Genomic DNA, 18,485 nt, shown 5'->3' with positions numbered 1-18,485 from the left:
ATCTTGACCTGAATCTTTGGATCCAATGAATGTTTTTAGCTCTATCTAGTTTGATTCTTCTGCCTTTTTCCTCCCGATACTGAAAGGTAGAAGGGCTAGTGGCTGTGGACTCAAAAGATTCACTCGTTTTCTCCTCTTCCCCCTGATCTTGATTTTTACTTATGCGCTGGCTTCCTTCAAGGCTTCCTTCTCAGCTACACTTTTGGGTTTTATTAGCCTGTTTTGCCTGTTGTGCCTTTGTTATCCTTGTTAACCTGCTGCCTCGCTTCTGCCCTTTTTTCCCTCCTGTTATTGGGGGTGCCGTGGTGTTAGAAAGGCGCCCTTCGGGAGCCCGATGGTATCCGACTGACCACCCCGAGGATCACCGTTCCGTAGGCGAGTAGCCGAGCGCTGCTGAGAAGCCTACTGGGCGAGGTCCTTCTCCTATGATCTTATCAGCCAAGCAACCCCACCACCACAAAGGGACACAGCCAGGGTATCAATTCTTATACGTCTTTATCGGTAATCAAGGCAAATTTCGGTGGCAATATTTACAGGTGGATCGAGAGATCCAAAAGAGTCTCAAAGTCTGGTTGGGATGTGGTAGCGGGACAGTCTCAGTCTTAGCCTGGTATGGGAACGCCCTGCGCCGAGCTCTCAATCCTTGAGCCGGGGGGGTTCCGGGAGCCGGGACCCGTCCGCAGGGCTCGGGGGATTGCTGCAATGAGGTCGAGCCGCGACGAGGTCAGCAGGGCTCTGATGGTTTACTTCGGTGAGGTCGAGCCGCGACAAGGTCAGCAGGGCTCTGATGGTTTACTTCGGCGAGGTCGAGCCGCGACGAGGTCAGCAGGGCTCCGATGTTCCGTGAGGGTCTTTCTTCTCAGCCAAAGGGAGGGAGCTGCGACGCAGTCAGCAGGGCTCAGGGTTTCACGTTCCAAGTAATGAGTCTCTCTCCGTAGGGTCAGCCGCGATCCGATCAGCAGGGCTCTCGACTCCAGGATACAACTACTGTCCTGGCTGGAGGCTGCCCCAGATATAGGTCTGGAACCCTTTGATGTCCGGACCCTTGCGCCTGGGGGGCGGAGGGGCCGGGATGGGAGAGGCCAGACACCCAGCGGGAGAGGCACCAGCGCCCAGGAGGGCCGGAGGGCAATCGAAACCAGGCATTGAGGGGCGGTTGGGGGTCCCATCGAAACTCCCCTCCTCCGGGATCGGTGGAGTGGCCACTTGGTACCCCCTGGCCGGATCTTGGTGCCTCGATGTCGGGGCTTCGCTGGGCTGAGGCTGGGGCGAGCCGTGTCACGTAGACTGGCACGGGCAACAAAGTACAATCCGGCGAGACCCCGAAGGGTGGGGGCTGCCCCCGTCGGGTCGGGTAGGAGGGTTCGGGACCACGCCACGAGGCCGGGTCCAACAGGCGTCCCCCCCAGCTGAAGGCAGGGAGATTCACCCATCGTCTTGGGGGGTTCTCCTTGCCGAGGCAGAAGAAGCGGGACAGGCCGTCGGCGTTGGTGTGGTCGTTGCCGGGCCGATGATCTACGGTGAAGTCCATCCCCTGCAGGGAGATAGACCATCGCAACAACTTAGGGTTCTCGCCTCTCATCTGCATCAACCACCGCAAGGGTCGGTGGTCGGTTTGGACCCGAAAGTGGGTGCCAAAGAGGTAGGGCCGGAGTTTCTTGAGGGCCCACACCACGGCGAAGGCCTCCCGTTCGATGGTGCTCCATCTCTGCTCCCTGGGCAGCAGGCGCCGGCTGATGAAGGCCACCGGCTGGTCAACCCCCTCGGAGTTTACCTGGGACAAGACGGCCCCGATTCCGTACTCCGAGGCATCCATCTGCACCACAAACTCCTTGCTGTAGTCGGGGGCCTGCTGCACGGGAGCGGTACACATTGCTGTCTTGAGGGTCTCGAAGGCCGCCTGACAGCGGGGCGTCCAGTGCACCTTCTGGGGCTGCTTCTTTGATGTGAGCTCCGTGAGGGGGCCCATAATGCTTCCATAGTTCTGAATGAACCGCCGGTAATAGCCCGTGAGTCCCAGGAAGGCCCCCACAGCTGTTTGGGTGGTTGGGGGCTCCCAGGCCACGATCTTTGGCTGGAGGGGAGCCACATGGCCGCTCCCCACTTGATGTCCCAGGTAGGTTACTGACCCTTGGCCTATCTGACACTTGCTGGCTTTTACGGTAAGTCCGGCCCTTTGGAGGGCGGTCAGGACCTCCCCGAGGTGCCTCAGGTGCTCGGCCCAGTGGCTGCTGAACACCGCAATATCGTCCAGGTAGGTGGCGCTGAACGCTTCTAGGCCGGCCAGTACCTTATTTACCAGCCTCTGGAAGGTCGCCGGGGCATTTTTCATGCCGAAGGGCATCACGCAGAAGTGGTAATGGCCATCGGGGGTGGAGAAAGCGGAACGCTCCTGGCCGCCAGGGGTGAGCCCGATCTGCCAGTATCCGGCGGTGAGGTCGAAGGTGCTAAGGTAGCGGGCTGCTCCTAAGCGGTCAATCAATTCATCTGCCCGAGGAATGGGATGGGCATTGGTTTTGGTGACGGCATTCAATCCCCGATAGTCCACACAAAACCGGAGCTCCGGGGTGGTGCCGGGGGCGGCAGCTTTCGGCACCAGGACCACAGGGCTGGCCCAGGGGCTGTCGGAGGGCTCGATGACCCCCAGGGACATCTTGGTGACCTCGGCGTGGATGCAGGCCCGCACTCGCTCGGGGACCCGGTAGGCTCGGTGTCGCACGGGGGGGCTGTCCCCGGTGTCGACGTCGTGGTCGCACCATCGGGTGACTCCGGGCGTGAGGGAGAAGAGAGCAGCGAAGCGATGCAGCAGTCCTTGACAATCGCGGCGCTGATCGGGAGTCAGGGTGGCGGAGAGGATGACTCCTTCCACGGAGCCGTCCTTCTCGGAGGTTTTCAGGAGGTCGGGTAGGGGTTCGGAGTCGTCCTCGGCCCCATCGTCCGTAGCCATCAACAGACTAAGTTCGGTTCGGGCAAAGTGGGGTTTGAGCCTGTTGGCGTGGAGGACCCGGAGAGGGTTCCTGGGGGATTCCAGGTCGACCAGGTAGGTGACGGGGCTCTTCTTCTCGACCACCTTGAAGGGCCCGGTCCACTTGTCTTGGAGGGCACAGGGGTCGACGGGCGACATGACCCAGACCTGCTGGCCTGGCTCGAACTCGATGGAGGAGGCGTTCTGGTCATACCAGCGTTTCATCTCCTCCTGGCTGGCCTCGAGGTTGGCTTCGGCCAGTTCCCTGAATTTCCGTGTTTGGTTTCGCGGGGTCAGAAGAAACCGGTAGACGTCAGGGGGAGCATCTTGGATGGTGCTCTCCCAGCCTTGACAGGGCCTCGGACCGGGTGTCCGTACAAGAGTTCGAAGGGGCTGAACCACAAAGACTTTTGTGGGACCTCCCGATAGGCAAACAGGAGGCAGGGCAGCAGGACGTCCCACTTGCGTCTCAGGGGCTCCTCCAGGCCTTTGATCATCCCTTTCAATCCGGTTAAATCGTTCGACTAGACTGTTCCCCTGGGGGTGGTACAGGGTGGTGAATTTGTAGGTGACCCCGCACTGTTGCCACAGGGACCGCATATACTTCGAGATAAAGTTGGTGCCTCGGTCGCTCACAACCTCCCGGGGGAACCCTACTTGGGAGAAGATTCCCATCAAGGCCCGGCCCACCACGGCGGCCGTCACTGTTCGGAGAGGGATGGCCTCGGGGTATCGGGTGGCATGGTCGACCAGGACAAGGATGAAGCGATGCCCCTGGGAGGTTCGGGGGTCCAGGGGCCCCACGATGTCGATCCCCACTCGCTCGAACGGGGTGTTGACTACGGGAAAGGGCTGGAGAGGGGCTTTGACCCTTCCCCCGCACTTCCCGCTGGCTTGGCAGGTCGGGCAGGTCCGGCAATGATTGTCCACGTCCTTCCGCATTCGGGGCCAGTAGAAGTGGGTCACCAGGCGGCTGTATGTTTTGTCCTGCCCCAGGTGCCCGGCGAGGGGCACATCATGCGCCAGATTGAGGAGGAAGTACTGGAACCCGAGGGGGACCACCAGCACGCGGCTGGCCCCCAATTCTGCGTTCTTCTGCTCGCTGTAGAGGAGGTCATTGTCCCAATAGACCCAGTGGGTCCCCGTCTGGTCTCCGGCGGCCTGGGTGGCTGCTTGCTGTCGGGTCCCTTCGAGGGAGGGGCAGGTCTTTTGTTCTTGGCGGAACTGTTCCCTTGTGGGGCCACCTTCTTGGCGCCATTGGGCGAGTTCGGGGAGGTCGCCGAGCGCAGGCGACCTCGTCCGGGGCGAGTTCGGGCGGTCCGGCCTCGGTGTCGGCTTCTTCTTCGACGGAGGGAGGTGGTGGGTCAGGCCACTCCGGCTCTCCGGGGGGAGCCTCGATGCTCGGTTGGATGGCCCGGGCGGTCGTGGACCGGGTGGTTGCGCAGACCCATTCGGGCAGTCCCAGCATCCCCAGATGCTCTTGGCGCTCGACGTGGGCCCAGGGGGAACTTTCCAGGTCGTTCCCGAGGAGGCAGTCCACGGGGGCGTCATCGCGGACGGTGACCTTCAGCATGCCCGACACTCCCCCCCACTCGAAGGGGATCCGGGCCATCTGGCACAAGCTCTCAGTGTTGTCTGCCGACCGGACGGGGCACAGTACATTAGGCAAGATCTGTTCGGGGGTCACCAAGTGGCAGCGGACGGCTGTCACGCTGGCTCCGGTGTCTCGGAGGGCTTCGGCCCGGCGTCCATTAATGGTGACCCACTGTTGGTACTTCTGTGTGTTGCTCGGGATGGGAGCCCGGGGTACCATTTCCCGGCTGCCCAGGCAGACTAATGTCATGGCGGCGGGTTCCCACTCGGTGGGCCCGGCGTCGTAGTTCTCTTCCTCTTCTCCCCCTTCCCCCAGGGCAGCAGCCGCCAACTGGCGGGGGGTGGCCCGGTGGTCTCGGCCCGTCGGTTCACGGGGCAGGTAGGGTCACTGGCATAGTGCCCTGGTTGTTGGCAGTTGTAGCACGTTACCGTCGGTCGAGGCCCTGGTCGGGCTGGAGGGGCCCCTCTTTGTGCGAGTGATGGGGACATGCGGTTTGAGGGCGGTCCCCGGGGAGGACTCCGGGGTGGCCCCGCTGGGAAGTCTCTGTTCCTGTTCGATCCTCCTCCTCCTCCACCCCGCTGGCGGGGGGGCCCGTGGGGTTCCGTTGGTACTCCCCCATCGAGTTCCTTGGGACCCGGGTGTTTACCCATCGATCGGCCTCGGCGGCGAGCTTCCGCGGCTCGGTCAGCTTGCTGTCGAGGAGGTGCTGTCTCAGCTCGATGAAGCAGTTGTTGGAGAGGTGCTCCCATACAATGAGGTCGAACAGCTGTTCGTAGGAGGTGACCTTGCTGCCCTTGATCCAACCTTCCAGGGCTCTGCTAAAAAAGTCTACGTATTCCACCCAGGTGGTACCGGGGAGCTTCTTGCAGTCCCGGAAGTGTTGGCGGTACATCTCTGGGGTGAGCCCATAGCGGGTGAGCAGGGCCTCCTTCATATGGTCATAGGAGGTCATCACTGCGTCGGGGAGCTGTAGCAAGGTGTCTCTGCCTTCGCTGAGGAACCGTCCCCATAGGCCGGCACCCCAATCCTTCCGGGGCACCCGATGGGCGGTCATGGCTACCTCGTAGGCCTTAAACCATTGTTGGATGTCATCGTTCTTGTAGTACTCTTTGACGACATCCTTGGGGATATGTACTTTCGCCTCGACCGGCGGGGGGGTGTCTCGGTTTCCGGGGGTGCCGGTCTCTCCATTTCTGGACTTGATTTCAAGTTCTTTAAGTCCCCGCTCATGCTCGAGGGTTAGCCTCCTCTCTTCCAGTTCTCGGTGCCGCTTTTTCTCCTCTATTTCTTCTTGCAGCCGCAGTTGCTCTAGGGCCAATTTCTTTTCGGCTAGTAGGAGTTCGCCGTCCAGGCGGAGTCGGGCGAGCTCTAACTCGTGGGTCCGGACCCTCGCCCGTTCTCGCATCTCTTCCGGGGAGAGGCCGGTCTCCAGGCTAGTTCTTCTCCCATCTGCTGGGGCTGCGGCTGGTTGCTGGTGCACGCTTGGCACCGGGTTTTCTTCGTTTTGGGGGGGAGCTGCTTTGGGCTCTACCCAGGCCCTCAGGGCTTTCTGCAGGTCTTCTTTCGTGTTTAGTCCGGTGGTCGCGATGCCTTTGTCTTTACAAAACTGTTTTAGTTCCTTGTGTGTATATTTCTCCAACCGTTCTTGTCGGAACTCCGCGGTTGGGGTGGTCTGTTGGTTGTTCATGGTTACCCTGTGTCTAGGTAGGTAGTGGGTGAGTTACTCGCTGTACGATCTGCGTCGGGCTCGGATCGCACCGCTGGCCACCAATGTTAGAAAGGCGCACTTCGGGAGCCCGATGGTATCGGACTGACCACCGTTCCGTAGGCGAGTAGCCGAGCGCCGCTGAGAAGCCTCCTGGGCGAGGTCCTTCTCCTATGATCGTATCAGCCAAGCAACCCCACCACCACAAAGGGACACAGCCAGGGTATCAATTCTTATACGTCTTTATCGGTAATCAAGGCAGATTTCGGTGGCAATATTTACAGGTGGATCGAGAGATCCAAAAGAGTCTCAAAGTCTGGTTGGGATGGGGTAGCGGGACAGTCTCAGTCTTAGCCTGGTACGGGAACGCCCTGCGCCGAGCTCTCAATCCTCGAGCCGGGGGGGTTCCGGGAGCCGGGACCCGTCCACAGGGCTCGGGGGATTGCTGCGATGAGGTCGAGCCGCGACGAGGTGAGCAGGGCTCTGATGATTTACTTCGGTGAGGTCGAGTCGCGACGAGGTCAGCAGGGCTCTGATGGTTTACTTCGGCGAGGTCGAGCCGCGACGAGGTCAGCAGGGCTCCGATGTTCCGTGAGGGTCTTTCTTCTCAGCCAAAGGGAGGGAGCCACGACGCAGTCAGCAGGGCTCAGGGCTTTACGTTCCAAGTAATGAGTCTCTCTCCGTAGGGTCAGCCGCGATCCGATCAGCAGGGCTCTCAACTCCAGGATACAACTACTGTCCTGGCTTGAGGCTGCCCCAGATATAGGTCTGGAACCCTTTGATGTCCGGACCCTTGCGCCTGGGGGGTGGAGGGGCCGGGATGGGAGAGGCCAGACACCCAGCGGGAGAGGCACCAGCGCCCAGGAGGGCCGGAGGGCGATCGAAACCAGGCGTTGAGGGGCGGTTGGGGGTCCCATCAAAACTCCCCTCCTCCGGGATCGGTGGAGTGGCCACTTGGTACCCCCTGGCCGGATCTTAGTGCCTCGATGTCGGGGATTCGCTGGGCTGAGGCCGGAGCAAGCCGTGTCGCGTAGGCTGGCGCGGGCAACAAAGTACAATCCGGCGGGACCCCGTAGGGTTGGGGCTGCCCCCGTCGTGTCGGGTAGGAGGGTTCGGGACCACGCCACGAGGCCGGGTCCAACACGTGGGAATTGTGTTGCCTGTCGCACCGATAGAATTTCTCAAGTCTCCCCCCCCACTCTGTGTCTCCTGTTCACATATTAAATGGCTAGCCAGCTTCTGTGAAAATAATTGAGGCTGTTGTGCAGGCGTAATTACAAGCCTGCCCCCCTCCGCTGTTAAAGTAGCCAGAGTAGCACTTACCGTGCCTGTGTTACCCCCTTCCTGCCCCTACAGCACCTGATTTTGTTGGGGCTGAGACTTCTGGTATTCTGTTAGTACAACTGCTTGCTGCAATCCTTCGTCCTCGTCCTCTGGAAGTACGCGCGGCTCCTTCAGAAAGCTCTCCCGCGATAGTGCCGAAAAACGTACTGTGCTGCCCCTTCCAGTATTGACCCGGAGGAGCCCGCGAGTCACTGCTCTGCGGCTCCTCCTCAGCTCCAGGGCTGCGACAGACCAGCGCGGCAGATCCGGAGGCTCACCGAAGCACATCACACTGCGCCACACGGATCAGGAGAGCTTGGAAACCCACAAAAAGGCACAAAAAAACACCGGCAAGAACAAAGGGCAAGGTCAAGATACCGCAGGTCCTGTACATCGCCTACATCCTAGACTTCAGGACGTGAGTACCTCCGGTAGCAAGCTACCGCTCAGCTTGCAGCCGCCATGTTCTCCTTCAAATCCAGGAAGCTATGGTATTGCAAAAGGTGTTTTTGTCTGTAGGCTTCCTAAATAGACTCACTTGTAAAGTGAAGAAATAAGGATATCCAAAAATCCCACCTCTACCGAGGAAGATTTGGCAGTGAACTTTAGATTGCTGTCGCTGGCATTGAGCCACAATATGTACTCATGCAATGTGTCAGTGTCACCCTTCCAAATAAAGAAAATGTCGTCAATGAAACACCTCCAATGCTGAAATTTCTCAAAAAAGGGAGCGGCTTCATTGAAGACATTTTTCAACTCCCATTCACCCATGTGTTTGCTATGCTCGGCACACTGGAAACCCCCATACTAGTGCCCTTAACTTGTTGGTAAATAAGTCCATTGAAATCAAAGAAATTCTTCATTAGAACTATCTCCAGAAATTCAAGGATAAAGCCATTAGGTCTTTCTATGGGGACCGTTGAAGGAGAGCTGCCACTGCCTGCAATGCTTGATATTGAGGGATGTTGGTGTACAACATCTCAATGTCAAGCATTACCAGTATGTCGGTATTGGGATTCTATGGCATGCCCTCAATTTTATTTATAATATCCCCTGTGTCATGGATGTTTGAGGCATAGTTTTGAGTTAGGGGACATAGATAGGAATTAACATATTTAGATAGGGGCTCTGTGCTAGAGCCAATGGTGGAGATGATAGGACGCAACGGCGGATCAAACACGCTTTTGTGAGTCTTGGGGACCCCGTATCAAGCTGGAATCGTAGGGCAAGATTTGTTCAAGAAAGTGTACTCTTCTTGACAAATGAGTCCATGGTCTGAAGCTCTCTGTGTCACTTGTTGGATGTGTGTGTTCAATTTTGCTTGTTCTCTCGGGTGTGATTTTTAATAGTGTTCAGGAAATGCCAACATGTCCAAGATCTTGTCATAATCAATTTTATTCATAACAGTTATCCTCCCACCTTTGTCATAAGGTTTGACAGTAAGATCATACTAGGGCGGAACACAGAACCACAGACCCTATGTGTTCTCCCCTATTATGATGTGGTGGTGATGGCCTTCAATCCCAGGGTCTGGGATTATGTGTTCTGCCCTATTATGATGCGGCGGTGATCGCCCTCAATCCCAGGGTCTGGAGTTTTGTGTTCCACCTTATTATGATGCGGCGGCGATCGCCTTCAATCCCAGGGTCTAGGGTCAAGTGTTCCGCCCTATTATGATGTGACGGCGATTGCCTTTAAACCCAGGGTCTGGGGTTATGTGTTCCAACCTATTATGATGCGGTGGCGTTCGCCTCTAAACCCAGGGTCTGGGGTTATGTGTTCCGCCCTATTATGATGGAGTGACGTTCGCCTCCAAACCCAGTGTCTAGGGTTATGTGTTCCGCTCTATTATGATGCGGCAGCGATCGCCTCCAAACCCAGGGTCTGGGGAAATGTATTCTGCCTTATTATGATGCGGTGGTGATCGCCTTCAAACCCAGGGTCAGGGGTTGTGTGGTCAGCCTTATTATGATGCAGCGGCGTTCACCTTGAAACCCAGGGTCTAGGGTAATGTGGTCCGCCCGCTGCCAATTTCCCCCGCCACATTACCATGGCAGGGGGGACCCCGGCGGACGGGAAGACCGTCTGCCGCCAAGGAAAGGTAGGCGGTATTTGACATTGGGGGCCCGTAATTGGCCCCCAGGGATTCTGGGGGGTGCACATGTGGGGTACCCCTCTGCATTTCAATGTCCAACATGGCAGGCACCGCGCGGTGCCTGTCACGTTGTGCATTGAAAGACACAGGCTGCCTTTGTGGCACTGCGGCGGGCGCTGCTCTCTGCACCGCCCGCCGCAATGTTGCAGATGTGCCATGCGCCTGCCAGTGTGGTGGGCGCATGTTAATCGGCAGTGCGGGACCGCCGCACCCTCAGCTGGCGGTCCCTTTTCCCGAGGGTATGGCAGGCGGCCAAAGTCCGCCCGCCATACTAATGGGGCCCCCAGTGTCTAGGGTCAAGTGTTCCACCCTATTATGGTGCGGTGGAGATCGCCTTGCAACCCAGGCTCTGGGGTTTCGTGTTCCGCCCTATTATGATGCAGTGGCGATTGCCTCTAAACCCAGGCTCTGGGGTTATGTGTTCCGCCCTATTATGATGCGGTGGTGATTGCCTTCAAACCCAGAGTCTAAGGTTATGTGTTCCACCCTATTACGATGCGGCAGCGATCGCCTTCAAACCCAAGCTCAGGGGTTATGTGATCCGCCCTATTATGATGCGGTGTCGATCGCCTTCAAACCCAGTGTTTAGGGTTATGTGTTCCGCCCTATTATGATGCGGCAGCGATCGCCTACAAACCCAGGCTCTGGGGTTATGTGTTTCGCCCTATTATGATGCGGTGGCAATCGCCTCTAAACCCAGGCTCTGGGGTTAAGTATTCCACACTATTATGATGCGGCGGCGTTCGCCTCTAAACCCAGGGTCGAAGGTTATGTGTTCAGCCCTATTATGATTCTGAGGTGTTCGCCTCTAAACCCAGGGTCTGGGGTTATGTGTTCCACCCTATTATGATGCGGTGGCGTTCGCCTCCAAACCCAGGGTGTAGGGTCAGGTGTTCCGCCTAATTATGATGCGATGGCGATCACCTTTAAACCCATGTAGAGTAGTTGTGTTCAGCAGAATCTAAACAATATTGATCGCCGCGCGTTTCGGTGGCATATAAGAAGTAGTGCTGCCACCTTCCTCAGGACCTTGCCAGATACGGTGTTGTCTTCTGCAGCAGTTAATTGTGGATCTCCTGTTGAACAGAGGTGAAATCATCATTGAAGTGCACCCCAATAGCTTGGTGTTAGATGGTTGGATGTTACATGTGATACATCAGCTAGTTTACATTGATATCACTTTGTATGGCTGCAAGGTACTGCACATCATGACATGTAGAGGTACTTACATTAATATTCCATGGTGTGACATGTAAATAGATACCATGTTCCACGTACAGATTGTGTGATTACAAGGACATGTCGTCATCTAACGACTTTCAGCACATCAACTGTATATGAAGCGTCTTTTTGGTTTGCTCTGCATGGTAGATGGTTCATCTGAGCAAGAACTAGCCATTGTAATCTTATGCACACTTTTCTCATATTATGTACTTTACTTTTCTTTTATCAACTGACCATGCATGTTTTGTGTTCATATGGGCCTTCATGCTCTGACACCATGGCACTTACACATAGCAATCAGTGCTGTGAGGGGAATTGCTGCCCCATGGTTCTGGGTGTAGGGGTGTACCATCCCGCTGAGATGTTGACCAAGGGGGCCTGGTGGGAGTTGTAGTGCTGGGGAGGGTGTACCATCCTGCTGAGCTGTGGGACACGGGGGCCTGGTGGGAGTTGTATTGCTGGCTTCCCACCTACAAACCCCCCTCCCTGTTAGGGTGGCTGCCTCCCTCTGAAGTGGAGCAGAAGAAGGGAATAGACTACACATGGCTCTTGGATGGGGGAGTGTTCAATCCTGCTCAGTGGTGGGGACAGGAGAGCATAAGATGGCTACCTACCTCTACATTTGAAGAGAGCAATGCAATGTCTGTCACATTGTTCTGGCTGGGGGGGAGTGCTCCATCCTGCTGAGCTGTGGGACAAGGGTGCCTGGTGGGAGTTCTCATGTTGGCTTCCCACCCACAAACACCCCTCCCTGTTAAGATGGCTACCTACCTGTAAGTTTGAAGAGAGCAATGCAATGCCTGTCAAATGGTTCTGGGTGTGGGGAGTGTTCCATCCTGCTCAGCTGTGGGTCAATGGGCCTGGTAGGAGTTGGAGTGCTGCCTTCCCACCCACAAACACCCCTCCCTGTTAAGATAGCTACCTAACTGTAAGTTTGAAGAGAGCAACGCAATGTCTGTCACATGGTTGTGGATGTGGAGAATGCTCCATCCTGCGGAGCTGTGGGACAAGGGGGCCTGGTGGGAGTTGTAGTGCTGCATTCCCACCCACAAACACCCCTCCCTGTTAGGATGGCTGCTTCCCTGTGAAGAGGAGCAGAGGAAGGGAATAGGCTATACATGGCTCTTGGATGGGGGAGTGTTCCATCCTGCTCCGGGGTGGGACAAGAAAGCATAAGATGGCTACCTACCTGTGAGTTTGAAGAGAGCAATGCAATGTCTGTCACATGGTACTGGCAGGGGGGGGAGTGCTCCATCCTGCTGAGCTGTGGGACAAGGTGGCCTGGTGGGAGTTGTAGTGCTGGCTTCTCACCCACAAACACCCCTCCCTGTTAAGATGTCTACCTACCTGTAAGTTTGAAGAGAGCAATGCAATGTCTGTCACATGGTTGTAGATGTGGGGAGTGTTCCATCCTGCTCAGCTGTGGGACAAGGGGGCCTAGTGGGAGTGGCAGTGATGGATGCCTGTACACCTCCTCCCTGTTGAGAAGGCTACCTCTCTGTGAAGTGGAGCAGAGGAAGGGAATAGGTTACACATGGCTCTTGGTTAGGGGGATTGTTCCATCCTGCTCAGTGGTGATAAAATTGAGCATGAGAAGACTACCTACCTGTAAGGTACAGTGGAGCAATGAAATGGCTGTCACATGTCTCTTGGGTGGGTGGAATGTTCCATCCTGCTCAGCTGTGATACAAGGGTGCCTGGTGGGAGTTTTAGTACTGGCTGCCTGGAGACACCCCCCATACCCCATTGAGCGAGCCCTCCATGGGGACAAAGATGCTGGATAGGTCATATGAAAGGTGGTCTGATGCACCAACAGCCTCCATTCTTTTTTTGTTTTTTTGTGTTTTGTGAATTTGTTGGAGCTTGTCAGTCAACAGCAACCAGAGGCCACTGACTCTGGTGATATGGGTCTCTACGAGGTCTGATTGTAGTTACATCACCTTTTGATGAGGGATTTATAAAAGAGAAAACATTTCCCAAATAGCTGTAGATGGCTGGAGAGCTTTTTTCTTCTTCTAATTTGAACAACATATTACCTGTATAGTCAGACTGGACATTCCGCCTCTCTGGCGTTTCACTAATGGACGGAATGTGAGGCGCTCCTTTCAAACATGGTAGGTGTGGAAAGCACCGCAGTAAGGTGAATACATAGGAGACATCCATTACAACGCAGATATTACATCGTAATACTTTTACAACGCATCTATTGCAACGCAGCACCATTATATCGCATGCAATTACAACGCACATACCATTACAAAGCATGGCATTACAACGCATGCTATTAAAATGCATGCGATAACAACCTATTGGTAAGTATAGTATGGTAAGTATTTGTCAGGTTGTGGTAGTTTATTTTAATACTCAGGTATTAATATTAGTAGAGTGTATATTACAAAATTGTAAACATACATTTTTTAGTACAATTTACATTATTAGGGCAATTTATATTCTATAAATATTAAATTATAAGAAGAAAGGGTTGTGATAATTTATTTTAATACTCGGGTATAAAAAATTAATACTAGAGTAAATATTTAAAAAAATCAGAATGTAAGCTTTGTGATAAATTAATATTAAAAAGGGAGAATAGTATTGTATAACTTTAAAAAAATAAAGTTGTGGTAATATTTTTACAAAATCAGAATTTAAGGTTTGTGATAAATTAATATTAAAAGGGAGAATAATATTGTATAACTTTTAAAAATAAAAATAATGTTGTGGTCATTTTTTTATTACTCAGGATTAAAAATAATACTAGAGTTTATATTAAAAAAGAATAGTATTATGATATTGTGATAATAGTGTCAGTCAGTCAAAATTACTTTATTCGGTTCATAACAAAAACCATAAAAGTACAATACATCAAATACATACATACATAATAAATAACATTTAAAATAGACATTTACAAATATGTTTTAAAAAATTAATAAAAACTGAGACTTCATAAAAGTTAATCAAAGATCAAGAAATGTTCAATTACAGCACTATGTCCACTTGATTTTTTTCCTTAATCTCATTGCAATGGCCAGAAAATTCGCAATGTTAAAAATCTCCCATGTAGAGCCTAGGAGCTGAAGATATAAAAGAGCTGGTTTGACTTGCCTGAATCCTTTGTTTTTAGTAAGGGGGATAATGAACTTTTTGCGGAGAGGGAGCAGATGTTTACAAAAAAAGATAAAATGTGTGGTATCTTTAAGGGAGAATCTGTCACAAGAACAGATCTCCAGGTCCCTATCCTTCATCCACCCTGGGGAATCAGTGAGCAAAAGATGGTATTTGTTCAGTCTAAACCTGGTCAATAAAAAACGATGATTCATGTTGTTCACTATTGCCAAGTAAGGTTCAATGTTATTAGAGGTGATAATTAACAGATGGGCCTTAACTGTGGGTTTAAGTAACTCCTTTTCCTCTCTAGCTAAAGTTATCCGCTGCTTGTACGTATTCTTCACCCATTTTATATCCCCCTTTAATACGTTACTAGGATTATCAAATAATTCTGGGCGGCCTAATTCACTGGTCATGTTCTTAACGTGATTCAGCCAGGGGATAAGTTTTCCGTGCTCTAGAAATAAGCAATCCTTTATAATTTCACAGTTTAACTCAAGTTCCGGATTCTGCCAGATTGATAACCATTTTAATAACGGACCTACAGCTATCCGGTCCACTAAATATTCTAATCCACATTCTTGATGGACAATATAGCCGGGGGTTGTCTGAGGAAGTGAGAGAATAGATTTAAGAAACTTATCCTCTACCACCTTCAAATCCTTTACGGTTTTAATTCCCCACAGGTCCGTACCATACATTGCTATGGAAACACACTTCGCTACATAAATGTTCATCATAGCCTGCATGAGCTTAACCCCCAATTTACGCCCGAAGTCCAAAACACCTGCAATTGACCTGGCAAAAGCGTTTCGTTTAGCTGCTAGCTGGGGGGCCTAGGTAGATTTATCATCAAAAATGACCCCCAAATATGGGAAACTAGTGACCCTGGATAAGATATGCCCTTCACAGAGCATGGTCTTAACTCTCTTAGGTTTGCAACCTACAACCATGACATGAGATTTAGTAAAATTAACACTTAAATCAAGTTTTTTCATAAAATCAGCGAAGGTGACTAAAAGACTGTGCAGCCCTACTGCCGTGCGTGCTAACAAAGCAGCGTCATCTGCATATAATAATGCAGGAATAAGATACTTCCCAGCCCTAGGGATGTCCTTACATGACTCAGTTGAGGCAGTGGCTAGGTCATTAATATAAAGAGTGAAAAGTAAGGGGGCTAAAATACAGCCCTGCCTGACCCCATTAAAAATTCCAATTTTGCCTGTGCAATTGCCCAAACGGTCAAATCTGACAGTGGCAGTAAGGTCTCTGTGTAGATCCGCTAGGAAATACACAATATTTTCGTCTAAGCCATACTTAAGAAGTATTTCCCATAGTTTTGACCGATTCACTCGGTCAAAAGCAGAGGACAAATCCATAAAGGCGAGGTAAAGCGTCCCTTTCTTAGCTATAGTATATTTCCCTATTAATAGGTGTAAGTTCAGGCTTTGGTCAATAGTGCCCCGGCCCTTTCGAAAGCCATATTGTAAACATGAAAGGATGTTTGTGTCTTCCAGCCAATCTGTTAGCTTACCCAAGACAACCCTCCCCAGGACTTTAACTGCTGAATCGATAAGGGAAATAGGGCGGTAACAACTAGGGTCCCCCCTATTTCCTTTCTTGAAAATCGGTATGATCACTGACTCGGACCAAGTGTCCGGAAAGCCTGCGACACAGACCCTATTAAAAATATTCATTAACACTGTAGACCAAGTCTCAATATCAGATTTAAAAAGGTCCGCTGGGACACCATCGGGACCGGGAGCCTTGTTAATTGTCATCTTACTGATGGCCTCAGCCACCTCACTCTTTGTTACCGAAAAAGTATATGAGTTCGTAGAGTGGGGAGGGGAATTCGACCCCCCATTTGTTCCCACTTCATAGACTGACTTAAAATGGGTACACCATAATTGTTCCCCGATACCGCAATCTAGTTTGTCATTACAAGGGTCATGAAAAAACGGTTTATTAACCACAGACCACAACTTTGCGCTGTTACGGAGTACGTCGACGGAAGATAACTCTTCCCATGCGTCCTCCCGTATCGTATTTTTCCTGCGCTCCAAAGTTTTAGTGTATTCTTTCCTTAGCTGGGCAACGATGGACCGGTTCACTGGTTCGCAGCCCAAGGCTTCCCTCAACTTTCTATTAGCCGATGAGCAGTTTTTATCGAACCAGCCCTTCTCAGCCTTATCATTAGCCTTAACAGGACGTCGAAGGTCTGCTGCGATCTGCGAACAGATTACCGAGTACGCCCCTAATATGTCCTCATTTCCTGCATCTAGGTCAAGGCACATATTCAGCTCAGAGCCAACCTTCCTTTTTAAGTTAAGAAAAAAGTCACCGGGGATTATGTTACTCCATCTGATCCTGCGGTCCTGGTCTGTGGGACGGATATTAGATTTATCCGTCCTATCCTGGATTATAACAGGTTTTAAAAGAAAATCATACAAGGTAAGTACCACAGGATTGTGGTCACTAAAATGTGACCACACAGCTGAATAACCGTTAATTCTTTCCCCCAAAACTGTGCTGACAAAAATGTAGTCGATCACCGAGTGTTTACCATTCCCTTTAAAAGTAGGTATGTTCTCGTCTCCTAGGGGTGGAAGTATCAGATCATAGTCAGCCAGGACTGTTTCCAAAATCTCACCCTGAATAGAATGCTCAAAATGTGCCACCCCCGACTCTATTGGGACTAAAGGGTCCAAGGAAAAACAATTGTTCAAACACCCATGAACGTTAAAGTCGCCCATGATAATGATAAAGCAGTTATTATCATTATTCTCCTTATAAGTACCCAAAAAGCGATTTAATGCGGTCAGGTGTTCAACTATGGCATCTCTATGGTATGAATTATAAAAATTAACAATTAAAATATCACTTCCCCCGATTGGGGAAATTTGAACTGCCAGACAGTTACATGAACCCGTGTCTATTTCAATCTGAGACCCAGAAATGCTTGCAGAAATCAGGGTAACCAGCCCACCCTTAGCCCTACCCATGTTAGATGGAACTGCAGACAGATAAAAGCTTGTATAACCATCTAAGGCCAAAGTATTATCAATGTCCCAAGTTTCTTGAAGACAAATAACTTCTCCTGTACCTATAAGATCTCTCCAAGCTGGGTCATCTGTTTTGTTTCTAAGACCGGCTATGTTCCATGATACCAATTTTGTTAGAGGGCACGAAGGCCCCAGATCAGGGCCTTTAATTACCGAGGTTACTACATCAGAAGTAGAGAGCCGGGTGTTAGGAACGGTAGTGTCTTCCCGTAACCCTAGTCACTCATTTTCATCTAGGTTGGAAAAGGCAGAAAATCTATTTGTGACAGGGACAGCATACTCATAACAACCACTACCAATAGGATAATCATTGATCGCTCTCCTGTCGTGGGCTGGTGGATAGAAAAAACCCAGGGGGAAAACGTTAACATACTCCTGATGGATTCTAACTGAACCAGCCTGCCTCAAAATATCATCAACTAATTTAGGTGCTCTAAAACTTATAACAATACAATCACCATCTAGACTCTTTTCAGTCCTACCCACCCACGAGACTCTTCTAATCATCAAAAAATTGCTGTTGAGATGATGCCATATGGGCCAACTCCTGCTCAGCATCAGGAGCCTGGTAATCCTAAGGACACAACAGCACCAACGTTGGAAACTGTACTACTTGCTATAGCCGCACACAGGGAAGAGACATCTCTTGATGGTCGCAAAGCTCAAGCAGAGCTACGTAAGGTGCAGGGGGTGGTTCGTAAACTGTCAAGAAAAATTGGCTCTTTCAATGACAGAATGACTGAAATGGAATCTAGAGTGCTGGTGAACGAGTCAGAGACAGTCCTAAACCGCGAAAAGATTGACACGCATGAAAAAGAACTTTCTGATATGATGTGGAAGCTCGAGGACATGGAAAATCGGATGCGTCGTAGCAATCTGCGTGTTTTGGGTATTCCTGAAGGAGCGGAAGGGGGGGATGCTCGCTCTTTTATGATTAAAGTATTTCAAGACTCTCTCCCAGAACTATCATTGTGGGATTGGGAGGTGGAGGTCCAGCGGGCACATCGCGTGCCCTTGACGATGAAAAAGATACCTAAATCAGGAGAATATCCAAGGGCTATCTTGGTATATTTCGGTAACTTTCTCTTGAGACAGGCAGTCTGGGAAATAGCGAGACCTGAGGCAAAAAAAACTAGCAGGCCTATAACCTACTTTGTGCGCCCTGACTTCTGTCACACAACGGTTGAACGGAGGTGGCGTTTACGCCAACTCATTAAACCGCTCCAAGACAAGAAGCTTCGGGTTTTTTTGAACAACCCAGCTTGTCTAAAGGTTATTAATGGGGATCAGACAACATTTTTTACCTCTGAAATCAAGGCCAAGGAGTACCTAGACAGCCTTTA

This window comes from Triturus cristatus, chromosome 3_1 (genome assembly GCF_964204655.1).
Source record: "Triturus cristatus chromosome 3_1, aTriCri1.1, whole genome shotgun sequence".
NCBI lineage: Eukaryota > Metazoa > Chordata > Amphibia > Caudata > Salamandridae > Triturus > Triturus cristatus.
This window is presented reverse-complemented; position numbering follows the sequence as displayed.